At 37.1% G+C, this 24,697-nt stretch overlaps 1 protein-coding gene across 1 annotated transcript in view; it reads right to left on the reverse strand.

The window, feature by feature from the left end:
* NCKAP5 (NCK associated protein 5) overlaps positions 1–24,697 on the reverse strand; it is a 953,343-nt gene that overhangs the window by 624,021 nt on the left and 304,625 nt on the right. The window lies entirely within an intron of this gene.

A 24,697-nucleotide genomic window follows, 5' to 3' on the forward strand; every position in this document is an offset into this window, starting at 1 on the left:
ACATATATATCCTAATAAGACTCACTATCCCAAATTTATAAAGAACTACAAATGTAGTCGAAAAACAAAATTTTTTTAAAGAAAGTACATGAATAGGCGGTTCACAAAAGAACATAGTTGCATGGCAATAAATAAAGTGCTCAATCTCATTACTGGGGTAATACAAATGAAAACACTGAGATACTATTTCATGCCCATCATAATAGAAAAACAATAATCATTCTGATTACAGTGTGTGTTGGTGAGGCTTTGTGGAAACCAAAACTCTGACACATGTCAGGTGGGAACACTTGGATCTATGCAGGAAAGGTGGAAGTGCTCCTAGTCTAAGATACGGCCGCTCCACAACTGTGTACCTGCACAAGGGCAAGTCTCACACCTATGTACAAGCATACATGGAACATACAAAAAAGTCATTGCATTATAATTATTTTGTTGTTGCTTTTGTTGTTCACTTGGCTGTAAAACTCCAGCCGTTTAATCACAGATGCTTCCCCACCCTCACTCATCACCAGGAGTACCTTGGGTCCCACCGTGGGTGTGGGAAGTGCTGTGAAAGCCAGGGTGAGTGGCAGCAGCTGGCTGACTCCTGGGAGCATCAGGTCAGCTGGGCACAGAGGCCTCTTCTCTGCAAGCCACCAGCAGGGAGCTGCATCCGAGGCAGGCTGCCCACCGGCCCAGCCAGAGAACGTGGGAGGAGGCCAGGCCCGGCAGGGGAAAGAGGGGGATAAAGACAGAAGAGACTCTGCTCCGTCACCAAGCGTGGCCCTTTGGCCTGCCTGTGTCAAGTCCAGCCAATGGGAGCTGGCCTAGCCCATCGGGAGATTGCTGCCACTCACACTGTCCTTGTCTTCCTGGCCTTCAGAAGGTACGAACTTCCGATTATAAGGTAAATAAGTACTAGGGATGTAATGTACAACATGACTAATATAATTAACACAGCTGTACATTTTATATGAAAGTTGTTAGGAGAATAAATCCTAAGAGTTCTCATCATTAGGAAGAAATTTGTTTCTCTTTTTCTTTTCTTTTGTATCTATAGGGATGATGGGTGCTCACTAAATTTACTGTGGTCATTTCACGATGTATGTAAGTCAAATCATTATGCTGTATACCTTAAATTTATATCGTACTGTATGCCAATTATATCTCAAGAAGACTGGGGGGAAAGTCATTATATATGAAGTCTCAAAGTAAACATCAGTAAGTTCCATAAGGTAGAAATTGTGGATAAAATGCAATAAAACAATAAATTATCAACAAATTAAAAAATATAAAAGCCCTCCCTCCTCCTGTGAACTGGAAAACTAACTTTTAAGCAACTTTTGAATGAGAGAATTCCAACTAAAATTTTTTAATTTCTAAAAAATAATAATAACTAGCTACATTTTAAGCTGTGGTCACAGAAAAAATTAATAGCTCCTAAGCACATTTAACAATCAAAATTAAAGAATATAAATAAACTAAATTCTTGGCTCAGAAGGCCAAAAAAGGAAAAATAACCAAAGAAAGCAGAGGAAGGAGACAAAGGTAAGAGCAAAGTGTAATGAAGTTGAGAATAGAAAAACAATAAACCTAGTTAAAAAAATCCAAATCTAGCTTGTTTCTTTTAAATCGACCGCTACATAACTTGATCAAATTAAAAAAAAAAAAAAAAAAGGCATGGAAAAAGACGGCACAAATATACAAGATAATAAGTGACAAATAGGAAATAACCACTGAAGCAGAAAAAAAGTTAAATATAAGAGGCTACTTTACAGATCTCATCTCTCTGCAAATAAATTTTAAAATAGATAAAATGGAATAATTCTTTGGAAAAGACACCAAAATCAGCTCTAGTGGGGATAGAAAGCTTAATTAGATCAACTTTTCTAGAAGAAATAATTAATATTCTATCCTACCAAAAAACACAAAACACAGGTCCAGTGGTTTCACTGGGGAATTCTAACAAATCCCCAAGATCAGACCGTTCCAATATTCCATAGTTTTTCCACGGAAAATGAAGGAAAACTTTCTCATTATTTTTATGAAGCAAGTATAACACTGACAGTTGTAATGGACTGAATGTGTTCATTCACAATAAATTCATATGATGAAACCCTACGCCCCAATGTGATGCTATTAAGAGGTGGGGCATTGGGGAGGCACTTAGGATCAGATGAAGTCATGAGGGTGAGCCCTCATTAATGGGATTAGGAACGTTATAAAAGTCCTGAGAGAGCTTGCTTCCTCCCTCGGCCCTCCACCCTATGAGGATACAGCGAACATGAGGACACAAGGACAAGCTGGCAGTCTGCAACCCAGAAGAGGACCCTCACCATAGCCCAACCATGCTGCCACCCTGACTGCCAACTTCCAGCCTCCATCCAAAACTGTGAGAAGTTAATTACTGTTGTTGTTAAAGCCACCCAGTTTGTGGTATTTTTCTACAGCAGCAGGAACTAAGAAAACAATTTACCCTGATGAATACAATTTAAAAACAAAAGTAAAACATATATCAATGTCACTATATATATCAATACAAAAATACTAAATAAATACGAGCAAAACAATGCAACAATGTATTAAAAGATATATACCATGACCAAAGGCCACTTGCATTTAGCTCGGTATTAATTAATTCATTAATATAGTATACCAATTAATCTAATAAGAAAAATTGCATGATTCCCTACATAGATATCTAAAAACCTTTGACAAAATTTAATGTCTTCCCTGATGAGAACGCAAGAAGATAGGAATTGATGTATATTTTCTTAACATGATAAAATACACACACACACAGGCCCTTAATCCTCACACCAGTATCTCACTTAATGGAGAAGTATTTGAGGCATTTCTAGTAAAATCAGGAACAAGGGAAGGATACCCCCTAATTCCACTCCTAGTCAACATTATATTGTAGTCAGTGCAATTATACAAGATAAATCAAATAGAGGCAAAAGCATTGGAAAAGAAAAAGTAAAAACTATATTTGCAGATGACATGGTATTATGCCTGGAAAAGATGTGAATCAATGATGAAATTAACTCAAACATTAAAAATTCAGATTTAGTATAAATTAATATACAGAAATCAATCACCTCCATAGACATAATAACCTGACAGAGGATATACTAGTACAGAAAACCTCATTTACATTACCAACCAAGAAGATAAAATAGGAAAAATCATACAAAGAAATGTACAAAACCAGAGGAAAACTTTAAAATTCCTCAAAGTCACAAAAATAGACCTGGAGAAATAGAAGTCTTTCACTGTTCTATGATAGAAAGATTCAACATTGTAAAATGTCAGTTTTCTCTAAGTTACTGTACAAAATTAACACAATTCCAATAAAAATACCAACAAGTTTCTTTTGGAGTTAATACTCCAAAAGTTAAGACAAGTTAGTACTCAAGTTCATATGAAAAACTTGCAAGAATAGCCAGGAAAACACTGAGAAAGAGAAGGCATAAAGGGAAAAATAATTCTACCATACAGGAAACATGCTACAGTTGACCCTAAAACAACAGGGGCTTGGACTGCACAAGTCCACTCACACGGATTTCTTTCGATAGTAAATACTACAGTAGTAAGTAATCCAGGGTTGGTTGAATCCAAAGATGTGGAGGGACCCTTGGATGCGGTGGGACAACTATATAGGGAGTTTTGACTGCGTGGAGGGTCAGAGACCGTAACAGTGTGGTGCTGGTGTGTGAATAAACAGAGCAGGAACAAAGTCCAGAAACAGACCCAAGTTCATATAGAAATACATGTATGATAAAGACGGCACCTCAAATCACTGGGTCCAAAAATGAACTTTTTAAATAAACCATGTTGGGACAACTGGTTGGCCACTTAACCATAAAGAATATTGCATTCATACCTCAAACAATACACCAAATACAGTAGGAATCTAAATGTAAACGTAACAATGAGACCATACAAATAGAAAAAAAAAATACATGTGAATGTCTTTATAACCTAGGTGAAAGGAATGGTTATCTGAAAATGATTCAAACTCCAGATGCAATAAAAGATTAATAAATTTGACTACCTGAATTTTTTAAAGTAGCATGTATATTAGTTTTCTATGGCTGTTATTACAAATTATCACAAACCTAGTGGCTTAAAACAACACAAAGTTAATACCCTACAGTTTGTAGGTCAGAATTCTGACTGGTCTCACTGGTCTAAAATCAAAGTTGGCTTCATTGTCAGGAGGGCTGCACTGCTTCCCAGAGGCTCTGGGGGAGAACTGTGTCCTTGCCTTTCTAGCTTCTTAGATGCTGCCTATATGCCTTGGCTCATGGCCCTTTCCTCCACCTTCAAAACCAGCGATGTTCCAGCTCTCTGATCTTTTTTCCATAGTCATATATCCCTCTCACCACAGGCAAGAATAATTCTTAGCTTTTAGGATCCTTGTGATGACTTGAGGGTCCTTAATTTAATCATATCTGCAGAGTACATTTTGCCACATAAGGTAACATGTTTATAGCTTCTGGAAATTAGGACATGGCCATCTTTGAGGGGTATTAACCATGCCTAATACACAGAGCAAAACAAACCCCCCAAAATCAGAAGACTATTGACAAGCTGTGAGAAAATACATGTAATATATCATAGATAAGGGCTAATATCCCTAATATACAAAGAACTCTTAAATTGAGGGGACAATGCCAAAAATTTAATAGAAAAATGAGCAAAAGTCATGGACAATGCACCAAAAAATATGAAACTGGCCTTTGAACATATGAGAGGTTCATGCTCACTCATAACTAGAGAAATGCAAATTAAAACTGCACTGAGATACCACTTCTTGTCTATCTATCTGACTGGAGAAAATTTACACGTGTCATAACTCTTTCTATTGGGGAGACTTCTGCATAAACACACAGTCTCACAGACTGCTGGTGAAAATGTAAACTGGTGCAACCTTCTTGGAGGAAAATTTGGCAACGTCCAGCAAAACTCCATGTATATTTATCATTTGGGTGAGAATTCTCACTTTTTGGAATTTTCCCTAAATGGAAGTACACTTCCAGCAATATAAAAATACATAACCACGTGATTATTCATTGTCATATGAATTGTTTGTAACTGTAAATTGTTGCTTAAAATATCTCGAACTAAAAAAAAAAAAAAAAAATCTCTAACTTATCCTTACTCTCCATCTTTTTCCCTTTATCCTTATTTTATGGCTTACCTTTTGGGTTGGATTATAAAGCACTACTTAATTTTGTAATCCTTTCTGGACAGTTTCTACACTACTTTCTGTGTAGTAGCGCTGAATAAACGTTTACTGATTTGAAAATTATTAGGGCTAAACAATCATCTGTTGTAAGAAATTTCATTCTGGAATAAAGCTTTCATATAACTAACACTATATGGCTTATTAATTTTGGATTTATCCAAGATTTTTGTCTACTCTACTTTTTTCATGGTTCTTATGAAGTTTCTGTTTTATCCCAGCCAGTCTTAACTAGGGACATTTGGTTTCTTCAATAAGTAAACCTCGGAGGCTAGGGCACAGGGCTGAATTCAGCACAGCCACTTAGGGCACGATTCCGCTGGACTTGCTCCACTTTTGCAGTCACAACTGAGCAGATCATTGTTCTATGACAGCATTATTGTCATTAATGAAATTTATAAATGGAATTCACTTAAGTAGTGCCTGTTTATTCTCCTGGGGCTTGGTAACAATACAGATCAACACACACACATGCTCTAACTAACAATTGTTCCATTTTTTGAAACGTAAAGATTCGTGTTCTTTCATTAATACAGTTATTTATTTAACCATCATTTATTAAGCAACTATTAATCAGATACTGTGCCAGGTTTTTAAAATCAAAAGTCTGTGGCCTTTGAACCAAAAAAGTTTCATGATTTCACATTTTAACAACTTATTTTCTGGATCTTTTATGTTTGTATTCAGATCCTGTCTTTAGACTGTCTTCTGAAATTTGTGTGTGTGTGTGTGTGTGTATGAATGTACATATACACATACACATATATTACTTTGTGTGTATGTATATATATAATGTGTGTTATTGTACCTCTATAGACCCATATGTTCCCTTTATATTTGGGAACCTGTAAGCAAAATAATAACCTAAGTGCAAAGAAGGGGGGGAAATTCCCCTCATGCACACACATTTATTTTAAGTTGGCCTAAGCCCATCAAATTCAGGGCTCAGATCAGCATCCTCACATGTCTGAAATGGCTGCATAAGGCGGAAGGTGGAATGTATTTAAACTAAACTTGCATGTGGGAAATTCATTATCCAATCCTCTACTCTAGCATGGGGATAGCGTCTATGGTTTTCCAACAACCTATAGAATGCAGTCCTATGAAAATAATATAAACATATTTTTGAGAGAATCTCTATCAAAAGTTACCAATGTGGTATCTTTCTCACTAGGTGCTAAAAGAATTTTACAAGTATCTTATTAATCCTCATAATTTTTACCTGATGATTTATGGGTTTCCATTTTTTAATGTTTCTCATAATAGAAGCATAGAAAAATGTGATTATTGAAAGGAGCCTGGAACCACTCTTCCTGCTTGCTTTATAGATGGGGAAATTGGGCTTACATTACATTTAGGACCACACAAGGGATTTATAGAGAGAACTGAGGGTTGGCTATGAGGTTTCCTCATCCACTGTTCAGCACCCTAACCACCAGACCTGTGGACCTTTAAGTGCCCCGGGGCTTAGCAGAACCACTCTAAAGGATGCCTTAGAAGGACATGGAGATACAAAATCATATTTATGATGACCCACAGTCCTTCTTTACTTACACAGGAGTTGGTATGTAGAAGGTTGCAACACAATACAAGCAAGTTTTTTAAAAACTCACTCTAGATCAGGAGTTGGTACCCACAGGCAAAATCTTGCCTGTTTTACCAAACAAAATTTTGTTGGAACAGAGTCATATCTGTTTCAGCTCCAGCTACAGATTTGAGTAGTTGTGAAAGTGACCATAAGGATATGGCCAGTAAAGCTGAAAATATTTATCGTTTGGCCCTTAAAAATTTGCTGACCTCCCACTATAGAAAATATTGCCCTCTTACAAGCTGTAACTATAAACATGAATAACTATACTTTAAAAGACTGCTAATGATTATAATTTTGAGTCACACTTTGAAACAACTATGGTAATTAAATGCATATTATAAATTCTAATGAGCCCTCAAGTTTCCGATATAAGTTGTTCTATAGCATATATACTCCTGCAGAATCTGAGACATTCCATTTTTAATAGTAAGAAGAGGAGTCATTTTAGCTAATTAACTTTTCAGATTAAACCTAAATTAACTTTTTAAAGCCAGCAATAACTACTGCTAAGAATGCTTCCCAATAATTAAAATAGTGTTCCTAATGAATGGATATCTACTATAACTTTCTTTACAAAGACAGTTATAGTTGCTTTTATAGTTTCATTTTGTCCTTTGTGCATTCAAGATGATTGTATTTCCCCAAAATGTAAACATGAACTTTTTTTCAATCTATTTTTATGAATTAGGAATACTAGATTTATCAAATTTCTAGATTATCCTATAAAATCTTAAAATTGTAAGGTTACTATTTGGGCAATTACAGTAATTTTTAAAAATTTTTTATTTTATATTGGAGCATAGTTGATTAACAATGTTGTGTTCGTTTCAGGTGTACAGCAAAGTGATTCAGTTATAGATATACATGTATCTGTTCTTTTTCAATTACAGTAAATTTAAAGGAATATTACGAAGAATGGGTCCCAGAGTTTCTTATGAAAGGAGTAGAATTTGGAGATATATTCTGGAGATATATTGGGAATAAAATAAAGGAAAAGTCTAAAGCTGAAATTGGCATATAAGGGATTGAAATAAAGTAGCACCATAATAAATTATTAGTTTCTAGGAAATATCTTCTAGTCTTCACAGAGAATCTGTGGATTCTGCCTTTATACTATTTGGGAAAGGATAGATTACGGTAAGGATAGATTATGGTAATAAACCACCCCCAGATACCCATAGCTTGACATGAAAGCTTATTTCTTCCTCACACTACATGTTGGCAGGGGCCTCTGCTCATGGTAGTCATTCTGTGTCCCGAGCTTTAGATAAAATACCATCTTGGGCATTGCTGGTTGACATGCCAGAACAAAAGAGCACGTTGGAGGGTTGCACTTGCACCATAAATGCTTCAACTTGGAATGTCACTTTTGCTAAGGACTCATTGGCCAGAATGAGTCACATGACCCTGCCCAAACACAAGGGAGCAGAAGTTGCAATCCTATTATGTGCACATAAGGGATAGAGTAGAAATATTTATTAACAACTCATTGAATATTTAGGTTAATGATTAAGGACTCAGCCTTCAGGCCAGGCTAGTTAAATGTCTGTGCTTCACTTTCCTCATCTGTAAAATGAAAATACTAAACCTCATAGAAATGTGAGGATTAAATGAGTTAACACGTATAAAGTTCTTAGAAGAGTATCGACATATGGTAAAGTGTTATTTTTGTCATTTTATTTCAAGCTTTGTACTTGCCACACTGCTCTTCAGAGCCAGAAACAGAGGAGGGCAGCCTTAGGAATGCTGACTCGGGCCCAGCAGAGAGGCCTATGAGAAGTATTCTTGATGAAAGAAATCAAAATGCTAGGTCTTCCTTCTAAGTAATATTGATCCTGGAGGCAAGAGACATGCCATTAATGGGGAAATGAATTAGTTTAACAGAAGCTGGAGGACCAGGGGGATAAAGACACCAAGCTGACAATAGGTCTTGTGAAATACGGTCAGAGAATGAATTTAGGGTATGAACGTAAAACACAGACACAGTGAGTGGAAGGTGCTGGGTAGGACTAGTGTATAGTATATATACATTTGGGTAATACAGTATATGAATGAATCCCTTTTAATAAGTGGCTTGTAAGGCTTCCATCAGACTAAATATGAGAGTTAAAGTAGAAGACTCCCATTAGAAAGGGCAAAGGCAATACCGAAAGAAGAGAAATGGGAAGAAAGAGATAGTGAACCAAGAACTAGTGTCCAGGATGTGTAGTCAGCTCCCGTCCTATGTAGACCATAGCAACCAGTGGACTGATGGCACTCTTCATTCCTTTCGGAGCTGTTGCCTCAGCGCTGGCGCCAGTACAACTGCTCTGAATCTATGACCGGATATCCACCCATGACCACCCATGCAGCAATACACAGTCCAACAACTCTGGACTGTTAGGTACCAGATAAGGAGATGAGCAGACGTGATTTCCTCTTCCATGAGCTAATAACAAGAGAGACAGAAAAGTTACTAACCCACCTATAACATAAATCAGAATGAAATAAATTCTACATTACATACACATGCCAAATTTTATGAGCACACAGAAGAAGGAGAGGTCCATTTTCAGTAGAAAATCAGGGAATACTTTTTGGAGGAAACAGCATTTTAATTGAGATTTTAAAGAAGAGGGATGAAAGTGGAAGGATGTAATGAATACCAAGCTAATGAAATATCATGAGTGACCATAAAATGAATAAGAGTGACCACTTGGAGGGGGTAGAGGAGAAATAAATTTTAAAAAGTAAAAGGAGCTTTGTTTTTTTTTCACCCACAAGTAATAATTCAGCAGCACACTTTAGAAGGTCTGATTTCCACAATCAGTCTATATTTCTAAAACTCCCTGTTATTCCTTCCCCAAAATATTAATTACAACTTAAAAATGGCTATTTGATTTGAATTTTATTTCTGTAGTCTTCAAATGTAAGCTCCACAGTCTACATTTTCCTAGGTGGTCACGAGTTCAAAAGATCATAGAGCTGAAAAGAAATTTCAGCCCAAATTTCTGCTTTCGAGATGGAAGGTCAAGTAAGCAAATGACTGACCCACATTTACAGAGTGCCAGACTCGACACTAGAACTCCTCTCATAATACTGAATGTACAGTTGCTTTAAAGGACAAAAGAATCAAGAAAACAAACATGAGTCCAGAGCTACTCTTACGATTTTTCTGTGAATATTCCATATCAGAAGCAAAGTGACTTATAGCTATAAGATCGTAAGTAATCTGAGTAAACATGGAATTATTCATTAAACCCTAAATGTCTAATGGAGGGGTCACCACTTGAAGCCTGTGTGTGTTTTGGCCAAATAAAAGGAAGCCCTACTGCACAAGGTAGGGATTATGTTTATGGAACATAAACAAGAGGTGGGGGAAGTTAGAAATACAAATTCTAAATGTCTGTGTCAATTAACGACAGGCCCATAACAGTTAATAATAAAAAATACAATGTCTGGGTCATGTTATGAGTGTTTGAAATGAACATCAAGGAAGCCCTGCTTTGCCAACTCTGCCAAAGACAGAGATGGCACAGGGCCACGATGCACCATGACAATTCTTGCTTCCATTTGTGAAAGCCTCCAAGTACCTCATTTTGGATGCCATGAGAAACTGCAAGCCTACTGGGTTTGTGAATAGAAGATGGACATTCAAGGAACAAATCTTTGACTCTGTAGTAACCAAGACAGCTCTATCTAAAACTTCTTGTTCCCAAACAGGAGCATAAAGGATATTTGCACATTCTAACTTTACGTGAAGAATCAGCTCTTGGAAATCCCATGAGAAAGTTTTCATAAGGATTTATCCACACTTTCTTCTTTGGTTTCCTCAACTCAGAAGCAGGAAACCTTCCAGACATCCTGAACCTCTGACCCTTTTGTGATTTTTCCCATCAACATATGCAAATATCCATGCAGCAATTCAAAAATCTCTTCTCACTGCATTATAGCATGGCCTTATATTAGACCTATATCTAGAACACTACCATTTCCAACCCACTATTGAATGAGTTTAATTGCACGTTTCTTGGGAAAAAGATCTCATTGGCTCAGAAACGTCAGAAGTCCACTATCACATGTACCTATCTGGTTTCCAAAATGATTTTCCCAAGCCACCCTAAGTGACCCCCTCAGAATGTTTCCTGCTGGCAAGTGAATCAGCTTTTGCCTTTCACCCAGTCTCAGCTCATTCCTTCTCTGTGACAATATCAGGACATCCACATCTGACAATGGTCCCAGATAATTAATTTACTCCAATGTCTAGCAGCCTTTTGACAGGGAAAATAATCTATGTTGTATTTATTGCAGAATCTCTACCACTAGGACAAAGATGAATGCAAACTTCACACAACCATTTTTCATTATCTGAAGTTGAAAGTGATTTTCAAATGTTAACTTTAAAATTAGGAGGAGGGAGATAACAGTTCTACTTTGAAACTGCCTGGAAATGGAATGTCTATAACAATGGTTTAGCATCAAGCCAGAAAAATAAACTCTCCTGCTACCATCATAAATGGGCCAGAAATAAACCTCGGGGTCGCGCACAAAGAACAGGCAGTGGAATTGGATTTCCAAAATAAATGATCTGAAACTCAGCATAATGTATCTTCAAATAGTGATATCTTCCCCTACCTCCCATCCTTCTGACCCTGGATAGTGGGGTAGCCCCTCCCTCTGTAAACTGCGCATACCACTGTCATAATATGGCTGAAATTGGAAAAATCTAAATGTGAACCCAGACAACATCTACAATGCCCAACTCTGATCTCTGTCTTAAGCAGACTATCCAGTAGTTCCATTCACTTCGGCTGTACTCTAAAATACTTTCTCATGAGTTTTATCTTTCTAGCATTATCCTTCCTAATATTCCTTAACCTTGGGATTATAAATGTTAAATTAATAATTGTTCATTTCGGTGATAATCTGAAACTCATTCCCTTCTTCCTTCTGAAGGCCAGAGTAATCGTCCAATAAAAGTTCTACCAAGGTCAGGAATGACCTAATTTACTTGTAATTATTAATTCTTCTCTGACCTCCTAACCATAAATAAAGCCTTGGCGTTGGAAAAAAGATGTGAAACAGGACAAGGCAATTTTCAAAAGTCAGGGAATAAAGGAGCAGTGGAGAAGAAGAGAACAGATTTTCTAAATTTAAAAAACTCCTTGTGCTTTCTTGAAATAATGATTTATATTCTTTGAGTCCACAAGAGAGTAACTGAATATGCGTGATGCAATGCTGGAATTTTAGGTATTTTGCCTAAAGGTTATTAACAATTAGTACCCCTGGGGGAAAAATCATAGTTAGAATAACAACCCTCTCTCAAAGGATGACTGAAATTGGACTTGTAATCTGGTTGTAATAAAATACATTATGTTTATATTAGAGCCCCACATGTTAAGAGGAACACTGACAAACTGAAATAAGTCCAGTAGGTGAGTAAGTGGGGTCTGACATGTAAGTTGTATGAGTAGCAATGGAAGAACCTACACTGCTTCCTTTGGAAAAGTGAAGACTGAGGCCAAACATATCAAACTGTCTTAATATTTCAAAGGGATGGTACACAGAAGAGGAAACAGTCATTGCAAGTAGAGATGCTGTTGGCAGCGTTCGGGCCAGAGAGTCATCCAACACGAAGGGCACCTGGCCTCTCCCCATCCACTGTGGCAGAATCCACCGGACACGATACCTGAAAGATGGTCTCCCAGGCTTGGCTTGGACACTTGCACTGGCACAGAGCTCACTATCCCAGGAACGCCCTCCTCCATGTTAGAGAACAGAACAGAGGACATTTCTTTCTAGCGCTGAGTTGCCATCCCTCAGGTTCTAACCTAGACAACTGGTTAACCAGATCTGTCCTACTGAATATCCCAGGATACTGCTAATCCCTTCTCCACAAGATAACTCACTGCACTTCTTTTTTAATGAAGTATAGTTGAAAAATAATATTATATAAATTATAGGTATATAATATAGTGATTCACAATTTTTGAAGGTTATGCCACATTTATATTTATTATAAAACATTTGCTATATTTCCTGTGTTATACAATATCCTTATAGCTTATTTTATACCTAGTAGTTTGTACCTCTTAATCTCCTACCCCTATATAGCCCTTCCCCCTTCCCTTTCCCCACTGGTAACCACTAGTTTGTTTCCTATGTCTATGAACCTGCTTCTTCTTTGTTATATTCACTAGTTGTATCTTTTAGATTCCACATGTGACATCATATAGTATTTAGCTTTGTCTGTCTGATTTATTTCACTTAGCATAATGCCCTACAAATCCATCCATGTTGCTGCAAAGGGCAAGACTGCATTCTTTTTTACGGCTGAATAGTATTCCAGTGTGTGTGTGTGTGTGTGTGTGTGTGTGTGTGTGTGTGTGTGTGTGTGTGTATCACATCTTCTTTACCCATTTATCTGCTGATGGACACTAAGGTTGCTTCCATGTAAATAATTCTGCTATGAATACATGTATCTTTTCGAATTAGTGTTTTTGGTTTTTTTTGGATATATACCCAGGAGTGGAATTGCTGGGTCATATGGTAGTTATATAGGTCTATCCCTTAGTTTTCTATGTGTCAAACTAAATATCTTCAATTCCTTTCACCATTATTAATTTAGTATTCAGCACCTCATACCATTTTAGTCATGGACCTTCTGGATACTCTCTGGTTTGTAATGTCCTTAACTGACATCTAAAATAAGTACTCTTGATACAGTATTATCAGCAAGAGGACTGAATAGAACTTTTAATTTCCCTGTTGAAGAAAATCGGTTAGTATGTGTTAGCTGAACACCTGTCATGTTCAACCCTATGCTTAGCCATCATTTGATATATAACAGAGGTGGAAGGCCAGGTGCTGAAAATATCTGTAGAATCAAAATTGAGGTACATGGGATAATTCTGGAGTTTTTGCAAGATGTAAACCATTATGTGGACAAATGTGATACAGTCTCAAATTCATGGTGCATTAAAAAAAAATGGAGCCCAGGCAGGCTGAGGAATCTATGTGATGAATTGTAGATCAGGAGGACCTACCTAGGCTGTATCTTGAAGGATGGGTAGGATTTGTCTGTCTGGAACAGAGACACTGACAATGAGGGAGTGTGTGTGTAGGAATAATCAGTAATAAAGAAGGTCAGCATTGGTAGGGACATGTGTGGCTAGAAATAGAAATATTTAGATTTGTACTGTAAAATTTCCACTAGGACTTTCTTCCATTCTAAATATGCTTTGCTTAACTTTGCTAAAAAATTTTCCAGGACTCAGATACCCACAGGTCTCTAATTTGGCAAACTAATCCTTGGTAAGATACTACCAGGAGCTAAGAGAGTAATCCTAGAACTCCCCTCAGGTGGCAAGTACAGACTTCAGAGGTGATTTTCTGGACACCCGATTTCCTTTATACCAAGCATGAGAATTCCAGGCAGTCCAGTGGGAGAGGTATTTTTGGATAGATACGACTTTTGGTACATTTTAAATTATATTATCTTGTTAACAAATGGTTCAAAGGCCAAAGTCCTAAATTGTGTATCTGATCCAAAGAATTTCTCTTTTAGTCTGGTCTTCTGTAATTGACCCCATTCATATCTTTATTTCCAAAGCCAAGATACAGGAAAATCAATTAGATAATAAAAATGAATAAATCCAGGTAAATACACATGTTGGCTTTCAATTAGCCAGTGAGTCTGTGAGTCTCCAGGGAACACTGAAGAGAGCTCATGAGACAATGCAGTTTCCCTTTATAGGGACCGGAACCCCAGAGCGGCTTTTTTTTTTTTCCTAATAATGTGCAATTGACTTTTTTTTTTTTTTCAACATGCTGTGCTCATAACTTCTGTGGAAACTTAAACATTATTCAATACAACAATTTCCTGCAAAACCTTTTGAAAGTGGTCACAGACTCTGAGCCTGCTCTGGTGCTCTGGGTCTGCCAGCATGCTGTTTTATTACCTCTGGAAGGTTCAGTGCCAAGACACAGTGCAAGAGTCAGAAAGAAAACCAGGTGTATAAAAGTAATTTTCTGCCTTCTTTCAAGAAGGGAAACTGTCACCTTCAACTCTCAGTAATTCTATGTATCTATCACATCTATCTTCATCACCCAACCCTTGGCCTACAAGGTAATTGGTAAGAGTTACAGATGGTTAATCCTAAAGAAAGTACTGCTGAAACCACTTATATTAACCGTGTCTTGTTACCAATGGGAAAGCAAGGCTCTGGATGCTGAAAGGACTTTCCCAGGACCACACAGTAAGTGGCAGAATCTGGACCTGAACTTCATATCGCAGAGAAGGAACCAGGGATGGTATTTGTAAAACTAAGCAGCAGGACAGCACAGTCACCAAGCAATCAGAACAGAGACCCTGATTATAGCAGCGTGCCACCAAATACTGCCCCAGCTGGACTAGAGTGGATGTCAGTAACATTTTAAGAGATCAAGAGAAAATGTGCCCCTTATTTGTTACCTAAAGCACTTAGCTAATAAAAATGATAATCTACTTTTAGTTGTTGGTTGTTCTCTTTTTTCACTTATTTTCCCCCACTGTTTTCCATGCCACTAATCCTTTGAAAACTTGCCCTCTGTTTGGCAGCCCATGTCATTGTTATTTATGCTGAACGCCCTTGACTTCAAGTGTGTGTCCATCTTAACAAAATTCTAAGATTTTCTCTGCAAGTACCCACTTTATAGACTTTCAGGTCAAGCCCCAATTCTGTTTTTAATTTAAGTATAATTGCTTTACAATGTTATGTTAGTTACTGGGGTACAGCAAAGTGATTCAAATATATACATATTCATTTTCAGATTCTTTTCCATTATAGGTTATTACAAGATATTGAGTATAGTTCCCTGTGCTATACAGTAGGTCCTTGTTGTTTACCTCATTTATATATAGTAGTGTGTATCTGTTATTGATTCTGTTATTAAAAGTAACTTGATCTATGTGTCTACAATTTTTCTCCAACTCACTTTATCCAAGGTGATAAATTTAATATTTTAGGCCTGGAGTTTTATCATGGATTTTTTTTTTAACTTCCCATAGTCTCTCAATCCCTTTCTTTCAAAATTATGAGATATTCTTTCATTGCTTCTGTTAACAAGGTTGTTTGCAGCCCAAGATATAATTGGTAGATAATGGGAGTAAAACTGGGGACAGAAATACATATTTGATTACTGTTACCGGTTGGAGCCTGTCCTATGATGTGCAGTGACCCATCATGCAGACAGGACATGCCTCAAAACTTCTTACTTTAGGATTGAATTTTGAAAAAAGCATAATAAAAGTCTGGTGAAGCAAGCATTCTTCCTAGCTTTATAAATCACTAACAACACATTCACATCTTCATTAAGTGTCCCATCTTTAACTTTCTAAGAGTAACTACCTTGAAACTGTGGATCCCCTTTAGCACTGGCACACCACTGAGACAAAGGACTTTTTGCTATACTTGCTTGATCTTTTTCTTGCAATGGACTTACCAGTAAAGGCAGGCTTATCCCTAATTAACACATGAGCTGTTAGTAATTTCTCTTCTTAAATCATCATCAATTCCTTCAATGGCTTAAGGAAAGTGTTTGGAGGATCGATAACATGCTAAGTCACTTAGGTACAAAGATGACTAAAACATACTTCCAATTGTCTCTATGCTTTCAAAGTAAGTGAAGTGTTATGCTTGATGTTGTATGTCTTATGCTAAGCACTGTGAGAGAGGTGAGGTAACAGAAGATTGGTTCTACAAGTCAAAGACCTTAGGGGAACAAGACCCCTGTCATGAAAAAATAAGACAGTGTGTGATCGAGAGCCACATGGTTGGAACTGGTATAGAGGTCATTGAGGGTATGGATAGAGCTGCTGTTACATTTTGGAATATTCTGTGGAAGTGAAGTTCTCATTAATTGGTGTGTGTGTGTAGGGGGCGTTGGGGAGGGTTGGAGCAAGAACCAGAGCATCTGGTAGGGTCTAAATGAGAGATGTCCCCTACTTGTAAAATCTAGTACTAATGGAGCAGTACAGAGTTGAGATCTGCAGTGGCTTTAACTTTCTCTCTCAGGCAGACTTACATTTGGTGAAAATCTAGGCTGATCTCCGTAGAGAATTCATATACAATATTTAATCAACAAGTGCAGATACTGAGCATCAAGTAAGCCAGGTTCTCATAAAGCAACCTTGTGAAGGTTCCTGAGCCATGGAACCAGCCATAGGTTGCCAACCTCAACCAACTCTGCAACAGACATTTGCCTTCTTAGAAGTGTCCTCTGCCTTGGGAAATCTAGAGGGTGCTTCTCCCAACTACTTTACAATTTCATCCTATTCTGGATTATTTGATTCCAGGGAACCTCTCCATCCCGGACTCTTTGTTGGATTATTTATGAAGTCTAATTTGTAATACAAAAACACAAAATATACTATAGTGAAAGTCTTAGAGGGGAAAAAAATGCAGTTTGTACTTTCTCATTTCACAGAGGCTCCAACATCTCTCCCCGGAATGGAAGGATGGAGGTGGGGTTCTAAAATTCCCTCCCAGGCCTCTGAATACAGAAGGCGCAAAAAGAATGGGAGGTAAGCAATAAATAAATAAATAAATTTACTACTGTAAACTCCAGAGTTACCCATATAGAGAGATATGTAGAGTTATATCCTAACAATCAATCCCTTAGGGGGAAAAAAAATCACAAGTATGCTCATGCACTAACAAGTTAGTGATTTTTTTCCATTAAAATTAAAATTAAATAGACGTCCATGGTAAATTACCCATTTCATTCCTCCTTCCAGTTTAAAAAAAAAAAAAAAAAAGGCACTTTGTCACTCCTTACTGTGGGTGTACTTCACTGTCAACACGTGCATTTATGTCAAGCAGGTCATTTATATTTTTGCCTGCTGGAGTTTTTCTTCTTTCAACTTAGTAGGGAATATTTGTGATCTTTATTACCCCCCAATAAATCTACAAAATGCCTTTTGCTTGAGGCTCTTTATTTTAATTTCATATAAATAAATCACATTAGGTTCCTGGCTGTCATATTAAGATAAGCATGGATCTAAAAATAACAAATGTGTTTAAGCCAAATTTTTTCAGATTACACAGTGGTAAATTTCTCTGGGTCACCCCTAAATCCTATTGATGTTGAAATATTTTGTGGCACTTTAAGAGTGTTTCTTGAAGAACACAAACCTATTTAAACTAGAATTAGAATTATCTTCCGATCATCTACGGACCTATTTGTACAACATTACTCAACTCAAGCTTCCCATGGTTGCAATAAATCCATCTTTAATGTGGGGATGTTTCCCCAGTTACAGCAGAGGGCAGTTTTATATCTTTGTGGGTTCATCTAATGCCTCTATCTATACTGTGTTTTATTTATTAAATATAAACAGCTCTAAACCTGAAGTTCTCATCATCTTAACATAGAGTTATACTCAAAAGTCTCAAAGGCAGTCCAAGTTCAATCTATCCAATAACCAATTCTTCATCTGCCCTCACTCCACCAGACCTGCTCCTACACAGGACTCAGATCAAACCACCAGCTAGCTCCTTGGGGAAACCTTTGGACTTTTGAAGGACAGTCTCCTAAAATGTGTTTTACAGATTCCTCCACTCAGCCTGGGGTAGAATAGTCTTGATAAATGTATGTGAATTTTTCTTTCAAACAAGATTTGTAGTGAAGAGGCAAAGATAAAACCCATAAGGTTTTAAAGAGTCTATTTTGTACATTTATTCAGTTGGGACCTAAATATATATTCTCTGATAGATTAACATGGCCCTGTAGTTTAAAGGGTGGACAGATTTTATAAGAGACAGGAAATCATATACATATAAAGTTAGTGTAGAGTTTCACTCTGGCATTTTTGGTATCTCCTTGCCTCGGATGACTTGAGTTCAAATACCGGGCAACTCCTTAAGTAGATAAACATGCAGATCACATACAGGTCACCTGAATAAATTATAATGTTGATCAATCCTAAAGTTAAAGGTCAAATATGAACCTGGGTGATCTTCCAATTCGGTAAATCCATATACCTTTCTGGATTTAGTTCTGTTAGCCCCTTCTGTTACTGAACAAAAGTCAGAAAAAGATGTTACATCTTTACTTAAAGATAAAGATGTTACTTCACCCAGGGCTTCAGAGCTATGAGAAGCCTACATGCTCCCTTGTTCATCAAAAGCAGCACCATCCGTCTATAATAAGAATCCTTGGGGATACATCTCAGCACACAGCTTTCCCCACCACCGTCCAGGGGTGACATCACCACTGAAGTATGTGGCAATACCCAATTTCCAGAGCCTTGATTTATTCTCCCTTGTGCTGGGCAGAGGGCATGACTGAGAGACAAGACTCTTATCTTGGCAGGGGTCTGGGACTGTCTGCCTCTCTGGAACAACCCCTGGTGGGTAATTGAGAAGTGACATTGATGGGTTTCCAGGGTGGCCCTGACGCTTGCACTTGCCCCGAGAAAGCAGCTATGGTTTAGAAATCCAGCCCAAGGACTGAGAGGAGGGGAAGAAAATGTAAAGCTTGCTAGCCCTGGTCTCCTTTGACCTCAGCAGACTGAGACAGGGATGCAGAGGTGGGAAACCGCGCACTGTTATTCTGTCGGCGTAGCATGAGGTTTCGCTTTTATTGCTAGCAGAGAGCGCTGAGCTCTTTGTCTGCTACACAGTCTATCCCCCAGAGGTAGCCTCTTTTTCTCTTGAAGGGATATAAAAAACAAATCACAGTTCTTATTTTATTTGGTGTCCACCATTAAGAATTCATGCAGAGCAATTTTACTTGTTGCCAATTAAGATCTCCCAGTGGAAGTCTATGTTTTAGCAAAGGCAACCTGTTTAATACTCAGCATCTCTTTAGTCTATGTAAATTAACCCCTTGAGGATAGAGACGTGCTAATTCTTAAGATGCCTGAACAATTAGATTCTAAGAACCAAGATACACAGAAGGTAAATCTCCAAGAGGCTCTGGGCTTGACTTTTCTCAGGCCATGTGTGCTTCTGCCTCTTAACTCTATTTTACAACTATAAGACAATTTCTATATAACGTGTTAGCAAAGGATCTTCTTTTCCCCGAGATAGAATGATAGCATGTAGCCTCTCAGTAAGCAGTTTTAATGTCACTCACATTTTACCAAAACTAAGACTACTTCTGAAGGAAACTTGAGGCACTGATGCCAATTATCTCCACCCCAAAATGTATACATATATCAAATGATGGAGAACACGAAAGAGTATTTGGAATGTGGATCATTTTATTGCACTGTTCACTCTACTTAGATAAGCAGCATTTTGAATCATGGTGGGAAGGAAAACAAAGTTTTTGTCCAGTTTTTTTTCTATCTCTTTCCTTAGGTTAAGAATCACAAATAAGCCAGAATGCAAAAGTCTATTTTGAAGAATTTTGGATACACTGAAACTATCATTTTATTGTTGGAAGGGATGGGCCTTAGGGACTCTTATTGCACCCAGAGATCTATACATGCTTGTCAATTAAACTCCTCTTGGTGATGTAGGGAACCACCATTTCTCCCCCCGGGAAGCAGGAGTTAACTGCTTTACCAGGGCAAACATAGCTTGTAATCAGTGGTTCTTCAGATTCTTGGAATTTGGTATTGAGGCTCTGGTTGCCCCTCAGAAAAATGGTAATGAACTTGGGATTGGCTTTCCCACGTATCTATCTTCCCCTTTGACCAACAACCCAGACTATTTGCTGCTCTTTTACAAGTCACCCATCCTAGTACCTGTGAAGTAAGGGAGAAGGATGAAGAAAGAGGTACCAGCTATGTTTTTGTATATTTGGCTACCAAACTAGATAGATCACCATTTCCCAAAATATGTTCCTTAGGCCTTTAGTCAGAGTAGATGCTCCAAGAAAGATAGGATTTGGGAATTTTTTTGAGTCAAAATTATATTTTATAGTCTATATTTGATATGCATATCACATATTAGCAATATAAATGGCTCTGAATAGTTCTACAATTAAATAAAATTAAAATAAAATCTTAAAGCTTGGTTTTACCTAGTATACCTCAAATCTGACCACAGAATACCTTTATTTTTCTTAAAATATCTGTACCATAATGTACTAGTGTTTCTTGGGATATGCTTAGAAAAATGCTTATGTAGATGATTCTTTAGAACACTGGTTCTTACCAGGGAGAGGAGAGGATGTTGCCACTAGGAAGCATTTGGAAAATATCCGGAGACATTTTTGGTTGTCACAAAGGGGGATGGTACTGGCATGTAGTGGGTAGAGGTTAGGGATTATGCTAAACACCTTATAACGCACAGGACAACCCACCCCCATGATTAAGAGTAATCTGGCCCCAAATGTCAACAGTGCCCTGCCTGAGAAACCCTAGCCTAAACATAGCTTGTTCAAATGAAACTTCGATCTGGCATCTGTAGGTTGGCAACTGGCACTGTGCATTCACCAGATCTTGTCATTTAATTTTGGCCTTGCAAACCTACTTATTCTTCAGTTACTTACAGGCTATTGATAACTCTGTCTGCAATTCAAGCTATGAAAATCTGAAATGAATGCTTTGACATTATCTGGTTCAATCACTGGCAAGCTCTTAGGTATCTGTTATATTAGTCACTTCTACCCCCCGTTCTTTGAAGCTTTCCATGACATGTATTAAATACTACATAATGATCCAGCTGTATAATTATTCTAGAAAAATAAGATTATACCTATCTCTACATGTCATATATAGGTAATGCCTTTTTTTTAACACCTTTATTAGAGTATAATTGCTTTACAATGGTGTGTTAGTTTCTGCTTTATAACAAAGTGAATCAGCTATACATATATGCCCATATCTCCTCCCTCTTGCGTCTATGCTTCATGTAATCTCAGTGCTCAGTTATCTTAAATACTAGCTATATTGATACCTTCTTTTTATAGCTAAGGAAACTCAGTCTCAGAGATGTTACCCAGTAGCCAGTTTGGATGGGCCAGGACCAGGGTCCATGTCTCCAAAACCTCCAATCCAGTCTTATTTCCATTTCTATAGTGTTATGCTGCTTCTATTTGTCATACATAATTTCACATATGTGACATGAAAGAGTAATTAACACCATAAATATTCATGAATTCAATTTGTATTTTCCAACTGTCTATGTTCTAAACTCAATCTGAGGCTGCAAATGGATAAAGATTTCTGTCAAATATCAGGAGAAAGACATTCTCAGCAGTTGTTTTCTCACACCCTTTCTTGTCAGTCACAGATATATTTAGCCAAATAGAAATAGTAACAGATGACACAAAAATCATTAAGTACAAAAGAGCATTTTTCTCCTAATCTTAACTTTCCTCATTTAAACAAATAAATGTACAGAAATGTATGATCACATTTCAACATTGACGAATAAACAAGTTGTCACTGGGTGTGTTTATTTTTTTCTCATCAAGCAGGGAGAGGCAGAGCAAATTAAACCCACCCAGACTTGTACTCAAGTCTTAGACTAGGTTCTAGATCCTGACTCCACCCTCTTCTTCAGATGAATTCACAGAAATTTTTTTCTGCTGGTATCAAAACATAGTTGAGCTAAATGCTCTTTGCCAGACAGCTATATTTGAACTCCACAAATTCCTTTGCAATTTGAAAACCCAGAGATAGATTATAGGTCTATTTCAGTAGAATACTAAACAGGACCCCAAAATAACCAGTTATCTTGAGAGTATGATTACAACAATATATTTGTGTCACAGCACATGGTTATGCTATAAAAAAGTGACTAAAGACTATTAAAGACTAGGAGATTCCTCCACAAAAATAAGACTTTTAATTCTTAGACCCAATCTTCTACCATTTGTCCAATTCTTTTATCATTAAGCAAGAGGCAATAACAGTATGACATGTGTTTACCATGTTTTGATCAGTCCTCAAAGATTGTGGCCATAAATTAATGCTGGCTACTATTATTGTTGGAAGATCGAAATATTCAATTTTTTCTTTTAAGTTTCTTTTAAGCTATACTTAAGTTAGCTTAAGTATAAATGGAAGACCATTAGTTAATATCAGCAGCAATGACAAGTAACCTATTCCATGAAATTTGTAACAGCTACAAATTAAAGGCATAATACAAATCAGAGGAAGCGTATACTGAGTTATGGGAATGCTTGTTTAACTTCAGACACTTTAGTTGTGCTTATGTACATGACATGCCTTTCCCATGATGCTCGACACATCACAGAGTCTACCCCAACTCAAGAAAGCATTTTAACTATTTAATCAAAAACAGAAAAAAAAAATCCCCACTGCTCACTGTCACTCACAAATCGTTCACCATAAAAAATTTGGCTATAGTTGCAGTTGTGATATTGTAATAACCATCAGAAAGCCTACCACTGTAAATCAGTCAAGATCTGTTTGCAAAATATAATCACGTATAATTTCACGATTCAATAAATAGTATGTAAATCTGCTATTATTGGTTTTCATTTTCTTTTCAATACTACTGTTTCCATTTTCTCACTGGTAGTTATTCCGACTATTCAAATGTCATCATTGCCCTTTATTGTTATTCAAATGAAGCTTTTTTATTAGATCCTCTGACACTATATAAAAAGCTTTACTTCTTCACCAGGAATAATCCTACTTCGAAGGAAAATGGAAGTGACTGCCCGCAAAATTCTGAGCTCTTACTTTATGTTAGGTTATGTTTGCACCTGAAATGAGATTTTAATTTAATCATATCAGAGGAAAACCAAAGGTTTTTATTAACCACCTTAAGAAAGCAGGAAAATATTCTTTTCCATGCAGGTTTTTTGGTTCAAAAACCTGTGAAACTATTATTCCTCTTCAATGATATGTATAAGACACACTGACCAAATTAAACTCTAATTTCTTTCATCAAGATGGTATTCATCATCTGTGCATTTTTTCTTTTGAAAAATAGGGTAAAATTATTCTATACAAATAGTTTAAAGAAAATGTTACAACTCAGTTACATAACCTTTTAAGCATACTTTTTAGTAGATCTACAGAAAATATAATTTAAAAGGCATATAACCATAAATACACTGCTGTTGGTTTTATTAATACAACACACTGGTTCACAAAAGAAAACCTGGTTAGAGCTCCCAAAAAGAAATCTAACAAATATTGCAACAAGTTATGTAAAGTTAACTGATGTGTCTCTTAGCAGCAAGCAGACCTGAAAACTGTACATTTTTGTTGTATCCTACCAGCAGCTTTTCTAGGTAGAGAAACAGAATATTGTCTATTACTATAACCACAGATCTGTTTTCTAGTAGGAAAACTAACATAAGAGCAGAACAAATGAAAATATCAGGCATTTTGCCCAAGAACTAGGATTCCTCAGAGAAGATGAATTTCAAGGTTATTAGGATTTGTTACAAGGGTGCATGTAGAACAGGCAGCATCAGCTGGTACAGAGACCAAGGGTGATGGATTTAGATAAGGTCGGACAAGAAATCCACAGGGTTAGGTCATACTTACCTGCTTAATATCTCTGTGTACAGAGAGAGCACTGTCTTCCATGACATGAGGAGATGAGAAATAAAGGACGTTAGGGGCTTTTTGACCCCTGGGAGACAAAGCTAATTATATTAAACAATTCTTGTGCAATGTAAGGTATCATGTAATTGAGCACTAGCATATTTATTGCAGATAACAAGAGCTATAGGAATTCAGTAAATGGAATTCAGAGACCATACTAGCATGTAGGAAGACCATGACCACATGGGCCCCAAAGACCTAGATAATAATATCAAAATAATCTCCATTCCCAAGAGGCCTCAGGGAATGAATAACTTGGGAATATGACTTCTATGATACTCGCCTCTTTTTCCAATTTACCTGCACAAATGTTCTCACATACCTTTCCTTACCTAGACTCAGGACCCACCACATAGAACAAAAAACTAAA

The sequence above is a fragment of the Balaenoptera musculus genome, chromosome 7 (genome assembly GCF_009873245.2).
Source record: "Balaenoptera musculus isolate JJ_BM4_2016_0621 chromosome 7, mBalMus1.pri.v3, whole genome shotgun sequence".
Classification (NCBI taxonomy): Eukaryota; Metazoa; Chordata; class Mammalia; order Artiodactyla; family Balaenopteridae; genus Balaenoptera; species Balaenoptera musculus.